The sequence below is a fragment of the Meles meles genome, chromosome 2 (assembly GCF_922984935.1).
Source record: "Meles meles chromosome 2, mMelMel3.1 paternal haplotype, whole genome shotgun sequence".
NCBI lineage: Eukaryota > Metazoa > Chordata > Mammalia > Carnivora > Mustelidae > Meles > Meles meles.
In genome coordinates, this window is record NC_060067.1 from 106,811,708 (window position 1) to 106,819,832 (window position 8,125).

The window sequence follows — 8,125 nt, forward strand, 5'->3', positions numbered from 1 at the left end:
AAATTATAATCCTATTTTACAAACATCCTGTAGTATGATTTTCAATTACTCAACTATAATTCAAATTACTTAATTGTAACATAGACAGATTCTTTAATTATTTCAAGTCACTAGACAGGTCACAAGACTCAGAAGTGTGAATTGGATAAAATCGGTCTGGTTCCTGTTACTGAGAATAGTAACTAGATTGTTGATTAATGAGTACTGTGTTCTGGAGAGTGTTCTCTAGTGACTTGCTGTAGAATTCTATCCTTGTCTCCGTCCTGTTTAACATTTTTATTGTTAATTTAGATAGTGACATAAAAATCATTCTGAAAATTGTTTGACACAAGTATAAGAGGAATTGCTAATGCAATGAGTGACATAATCAGGATTCAAACTATCCTTCATAAGTTTAATTAAACTAAAAATCAACAAGAAAAAATATAAAAGTAAAATACAAAGTTTGAAACAGATCAAAACCTCAATAACTTAAGTGTGAAATGAAAAAAGACTAACAGCATTTCCAATCAAAATAACCAAAAAAAGTACATGCCCAAAAGTACAACATAAAGTAATAATAACTCATGAAATCTAAAATAGCTAACAGATCTCTTCATTTGCATTAACAGAAATTAACATCCAGATCAAAGGAGGTCATAGTACTCAATACCCACCGTAACCTGACAATGGTCAGCAACATTAATTGACTTAATTTTGGGCACCACACCATAGGAAGGACATTGACAACAGCGTATTGAGAGGACAACAAAAACAATGAGGTATACAAAGTCTACTTTACATGGGGTGTGACTTAAATAAGTAATGTGACTTAAATAACTAAAAGTGATTTACCTATAGAGGCTATAATTAAACATCCGAAGGTCTGGTATGTGAAAAGGAGGACGAATACAATATGTCCAAAAGGAAAAAGTAGGGTCTTGTATTGAAATTAGTGAAAAGCTATGCTTATTAGAAATAGCCATACACAAATTTTAAATGTGCCAGACTGTATATAAAGAGAGAATAAAGAAAAATGTATATTAAGGGGCACCTGGGTGTCTCAGTGGGTTAAAGCCTCTGCCTTCAGCTCAGGTCATGATCTCAAGGTCCTGGGATCGAGCCCCACATCGGGCTCTCTGCTCAGCAGGGAGCCTGCTTCCTCCTCTCTCCAGGCCTGCCTCTCTGCCTACTTGTGATCTCTGTCAAATAAATAAATAAAATCTTTAAAAAAATTTTTTTAAATGTATATTAATTTTAGAGATAGCACATCATTTATTTAATGTGTCTTTTTTCCTTTGTTATCTGAAAAGCAAAAGAAACATTTTATATCTTAATGTGTTATTGCCAAGATGTCTATTTTTGCAAACTCCGGTTATAAAGAATTCCCCTATCTAACACAAAGTCCAACATGTCTAACATAAGTAAGGTTAGTGACATAGAAGAACTGTATCATTTAAACTAGTGGTTTGGGGCCAGGAGTGGTGGTACCATACCACATTTGGAAGAATGTGAAGATATTTTGATTGTCACAGTAATTAAGGATGGCATTCCTACTTATTGGGTGGTACCATGGATAATAAACATTCTGGAAGCATGTGAGGCTACCTTAACAAACAAACAAACAAAAATTACTCTGCCCAAACTCCCAATAGTTGCCATGTTGAGAAACACACGTTTAGACCATGATTGTATTCATGATACACTGTGAATACTAGAATTTTTAGCTGCAAATTTAAAGGAATGCAATTGTACCCACATATTATTACAGTATTCTCTTGGATGACCTTTATCTTAACTGTTTGAGTTGATGAGTTTACTGCCTTGATTTCCATCCCATAAACTCCCCAGGCCAAACGCTAATTTGTTCCAGTAAATATGAACATTTTGTTGGTGCTAACTCAGTGATATATGATACCTCTTATATGTTCCTTGTGCTCCACTCCTCACATCTTATAATGCTCACAGCTGCAGGTTCAGTCTGTCAGACATTCCTACAATAGTTTCTATTCTCCCTAATAGTCAAGACCCAGTGAGCAAACTCTAGGAACACATTTTGGGAGGATTTATAGCATGTATGGCACAGGAAACCAGTTGAGAATCAAGGACATACAGACCATCAAATTTTAATTTTACAAATTTGCAAGTAAATTCCCCAAGCTCTTTCTTTTCATATGCTAAACCTTCCTTTCATATTTTTCACCTAAATGAATATAAAAGCTCATAAGAATGATAATTTATCAAGAGTCTTCAAATTAACACTTTGTTATTTATATCCTTTTCCAAATGAGGTATGCTCTGCTGTCAATAGTGATACCAATCATTGGTTAGTTAGGCCTTCTACTGCCTACTTACCCCGTCCACCCAGAGCTAGAACAGTTTCTTTGCCCTAGGATGCTAATCAAACTCGTTTTCAATAACAGATGGCTCAACAGCTGTTAACATTTGAGAAATCCTTTTGTTTTTATCCCAGAAAATTTTGTGTATTCTCACTAAATGCAAGGGGAAGAAATGAAAGAAAACACAAGAGAGAGACAGAACTATTTTTCAGAGAACTTTCTAGCTTAACCTATGAGCCATGAAATTAGTGATGCGCTACACAAGGTGGAAATTTGACAATTTAAAAATCCTCGTATGTAGGGTGGGCTATTTCCTTGCCCATGTACATAAAGAAATAAATTACGGACACAAACTGCCATTTATGTGAACACACAAATAGAACCCCTAAGATAGGGTTTGGTAAACAGGCCCACAGGCCAAATCCTGGCTGCTACCCACTTTTAGATGGCCCAGGAACTAAGAATATTTTCTACATTTTTGAATGTTGAATGACTGAATAAAAACAAAACAGAAATCATATTGTATGATATGTAAAAGTTAACTGAAATTTAAGTTTCGTTGTTGATAATTATTTATTAGAACATCACCATGCCATTGATTCATGAACTGCATATCCCTGCTTTCACACTGCGATGGCAGAGTTGAGGGATTGCAAAGCCTAAAACATTTACGGCATGGCCACAGCTTTTTAGAGAAAAATAAGGGATGAAGAGTCTCAGAAAAAGTTTCATCATGCAAACAGATGCTTAGTAAATACTTTTGAAACCAGTGGTAGTGGAACAGAAGCATCGGAGCTGCACTTCACTTCTCATTCAGTGGCCAACAACTCAATCTTTAAAGTTTAGATAGCTCAACCATGAAATGGAAATAAGAATATTTAACTCCCTCTTTTAAAAATTAACTATGTAACTGAAGTATAATATACATATACAAACTACAGGAATCAGCTCAATGAACATTCACAAAGTGAACATACATTTATAACCTCCATGAATATCAAGACATAGAATACCATAGGACCCTCAAAATCCCCCTTCTAGAGTACAATGCTCCTCTTCCCAAAAAGAAACTACTATTGTTGGGGTGCCTGGATGGCTCGGTCAGTTAAGCGTCTGCCTTGGGCTCAGGCCATGATGCCAGGGTCCTGGGATCAAGCCCGGCATCCACTACCCTGCTCTGCGGAGAACCTGCTTCTCCCTCTCCCTCTGCTTGCTGCTCTACCTTCTTGTGCGCTCTCCACCCCCCACCCCCCAGCCCCCGTCAAATAAATAAAACCTTAAAAAAAAAAACCACTATTGCTGATTTCTAACACTATGAATTTGTTTTGCCTATTTCTTATCTTTATTTAAAGTAGATCAGACAGTATATATATCCTTTGGTGTCCAGCTTCTCCTGCTCAGTGTTGCATCTGTGAGTTTTACCCATGTTACTGTAGATTGCAGGACTCCCTTCATTTCATGTCTGTATTGTGTGTCATTGTATGAAAATACTGTATTTATTCATTCTACTGTTGATAAGCCTGTACTTGTTTCCATGTTTTGGTGATCGCAAATAATGCTGCTATGAACACGTTGCGGGGGGTGGGGGGTGTGAGATTCTTAAGCAGGCTACATACTCAGCACAGAGCCCAACACAGGGCTCTGACTCAAGACCCCTGAGATCATGATCTGAGCAGAAATCAAGAGGTGGATGCTTAACTGACTGAGTCACCCAGGTGCCTCTGTTATAACCATTTTTATGTGTCTTTTGTGCACATATGTATGGATTTTTGTGGATATACACAAGCTTCTATGATATATTTACTTATACCCCAAACTGGTCCAAAGAGTATTAGACAGTTTTAACAATTGCTATAGTCAGGTTAGAAGTATTATTAGTAGCTACTGTTTAAACTCCACCTAAAGAAGAATTGTCTGTTAGGAATGAAAGGTAATAAGACTCTGGAAGTACAAACTGGAGAGAAACAATGAGACCCAAAAAGACCACTCTGCATTTTTTTCTTTTAATGAAGAAATGTATGGGTAAGAAAAAGTAAAAGAGAAGAGGAAAGAATTTACAGAGATTGAGGGATAAGACAACATGGCAGAAGACTGTAGTCTATAGATGTAAGTGGTCTATGAGAAGTCACCAAATAACTTTGAAGAAGAGGAATATTAAACATTGAATATTACGTTGCATGAACTGTAATGTGTAAACCATCTCTGTTTATTCCCACCTGAAAACTCTGCAGCTCATGCAAATGCCTTTCTGAGTAAATTGGTCAAATTATTTCTTTCATGAATAGCAAAAAAAGAGGGAGTTACTACACATCTAGAGTGATATAGCACAGCAAATTTAAGAACATGGAATACAGAACAGCAAAAATAAGAAATAAGTGAATGTGTTGAGTGTCTGAAACAATTACTGTGTCTTATTTGTTACGGACTATGGAAGCAAACAAAGATAAGTAAGATACAGTCCCACTGTGAAGTCCTATATAATTGGCAATCTATAAATATTAAGCAAATTATTTTTTATAAGTTATATGGCTTTATTTTTTAAAGATTTTATTTATGTATTTATTTGAAAGAGAGAACACAAGGCGGGGGAGGCAGGCAGAGGGAGAAGCAGACTCCCCTCCCCACCCCCACCCCCACTAAGCAGAGAGCCCTGGGGGCTCAACATCAGGACCCAAAGATCTTGATCAGAACTGAAGGCAGACACTTAACCCACTGAGCTGCTCAGGCACCCCTATACAGCTTTCTTTAAACATACAAAATAACAAAACAACAAAACAACAAAAAAAAACAAGCAAAATATTTATAAATGTGTTACCTATAGCATGAAGAGTCCATCTTCCACATTCATAGAAAACCTCTCTGATTAAATATTAATTCAGGGTGTTCAAAATTTTAACACAGAGATTAAAATAATCATTACAAAAACTGCTAAACATTAAGTAGACAGCTTTTTCAACTTTTAATTTTGAGATCATTGTAAACTCACTGTAAATTGCAAATAGAAAAGGTAGAGGGAGGTACCATATGCCCTTCATTTAGTTTCCCCCAATGATAACATCTTTCATATTTACAGTGAAATATATACCAAAGCCAGGAAAATTACATTGGCACAATCTATAGAACTTATTGAGACTTCACTAGTTTTTTATGTACTCATACCTGTGTGTAGTTCTATGCTATTTTATCACCCATGTAGATTTCTGTTACCACTACCACCATCAAGATACAGAACTATTGTATCACAAGCCCCCCCCCCAAGGCCCTGACCTCTTTATACCAACTCCCACACCACACCCAACTCCCATCCCTAACACCTGGCAACCACCCATCTATCTCAATGTCTCCATTGCATTTACCTCCCCAAAGAAAGCCTATCCAAGCACATTTCAGCATTCAGGAAGTGGAATTAAAACAAGAATATTTAGACGTCACAATAAAGGACAGTCTTAGTTCATCCATATGGCCTAACTTACACATTTTTAACTCTCATTTTTTACCTAAATATAAAATTTGAGGATCTTCAAAAAAGTACCTTAGCATGTTTCAACTACCCATTGAACACTACTCCTCTCTCATATTCCTTATTATTTATGAGGATTTTGTCTTTTCTTTAAAAAAAAAAAAAAACCTAAAAAACAAATTCTTTTTCAGAATCAGTAGTTGGTTAAATTTATCAGAATATTTGCCATTTCCTACGGGACTGGAAGTGATTATGCTGAGTGAAATAAGTCAAGCAGAGAGAGTCAAATATCATATGGTTTCCCTTATTTGTGGAGCATAACAAATGACATGGAGGACATTGGGAGATGGAGAGGAGAAGGAAGCTGAGGGAAATTGGAAGGCGAGGCGAACCATAAGAGACTATGGACTCTGAAAAACAACCTGAGGGATTTGAAGGGGCGGGGGTGGGAGGTTGGGGGAACCAGGTGGTGGGTAATAGGAAGGGCACGTATTGCATGGAGCACTGGGTGTTGTGCAAAAACAATGAATACTGTTACGCTGAAAAAAAAAATTAATCGAGGGTTTTTGAAGGGTCAGGGGTGGGAGGTTGGGGGAACAGGTGGTGGGTGATGGGGAGGGCACGTTTTGCATGGAGCACTGGGTGTTGTGCAAAAAGAATGAATACTGTTACGCTGAAAAAATAAATTAAAAAAAAATAATTAATTAAAATTGCCAAAAAAAAAAAAAAAAAAGAATATTTGCCATTTCCTGAATTTGTCACTGTTTCTCCCATTCCACTTCTCCCCACCTCCCCCACCCAGCCCAGCCACAACACATGTTTTGGTAGTTTTCTCAATGAATATCTAAGTCCTCTTATTATTTCTGTTTGCAAATGTCAGTATAATTCTTCCCTCACTCTTGTAATAGGTTCACTAGACATAAAATTTTAGATGACAGTTATTTCACCCCAGCATTTTGAGGATAATTAGTATATCATCTTCTGTTACATGTTTCTACTGGTGGGAAATTTGTTGTCTAATGCCAATCCTCTTACTCCTAGGTAATTTTTTTTTCCCTTTCTGGAAACTTTAAAAACTTTTCTTTTTATTCCTTAATGTTACCCAATTTCACAAATCTGTGACTAGGTTTGAAATTACTTTTAATTATTCTATGTGCTCTTTGCAATACATTTTCAATCTCAGGAATTCTGAAAATTCCTCAAATTTTGAAAATTTCTCAGTCATTTGAATATTGAATATTTGCTTATTTCCTCTATTCATGTTTGAAATTACTGTTAGTATTAAGTGCAAATGTTGGAGCTTCTCTAGCTATCCTTCATTTCTTTTAATTAATCAAAATCATTTTGTCTGTCTGGGCTACCTTCTGAGCAAATTCCTTAGTATTATCTTGCAATTCACTAGTTCTCTCTCTGATTTTGACCTCTCTAGGAGGAAGTCAACTTCCACTTACAGCTTTTGTTGAATGTGTTTCCTAAAATAAATTTTCCACATTTTGGAATTTGGAGCTTTTGGGTTCTCTACTTGAAAGACTTGAAAGTTCTTGATGACTCTCTCTTTCCTCTTCTCACTCTCTCTTGTCCAACATTTTGACACTCCAGAACCAGATTCCTATCAGCAGCTCCAAGTTCCTCCCTCCCAGTAAAACTGAGCATACTGCAAATCAGTTCGCTGCACCAGAGGGAAGCTTGGCTCAAGACTGTTCAAAACATTATTTCCAGAAACCTCCATAGACTCAAGCTTTGCATAAGCCACAGCCCCAGGCAGTCAATGGCAGTAAGACTCCAGTCTCCCCAGCTGCATAGAGAAGTCCTGTTGTAGCCTCTGGATTCAAACCAACCCCAACTTGTTTATTTGTTTTTTTGTGGGGGTTTTTTGGTCCTTACCCCTTACCTCACAGGACTCAAACATCCAGCAGATCCTCAGCTTTCAATTTTCACTCCTTTATACTGCTGTATCATTTCTGATTTATAGAAATTCTGACTTTAATTTTCTCCTCTTATATTGTATCTGGCGTTAATAATAGGTTTGGATGCAGAGAGTAGAGTAAGGTCCTGAAATACTCAAAAGAAGGAATTTATAATCTCGGTCCTATTTTATATTTATTAAATAATATTTCTTATAAAATAAGGGAACCACTTTCTTTACTATATAAGACAAAATCCAATTTCATTAATTTAATTGATACTTACAGAAATAAAATGATGTACATAATACTTCAAATGCAAAAACACTGTGCTTGAGAGACATAAAATAAAAAAATGTATAAATGATCACTTACCTTTTGTTGTCTGTTGGTTGAAAACAACTCCCAAAACACAACAGCTTAGCTAAAATAAAAATCAGAAG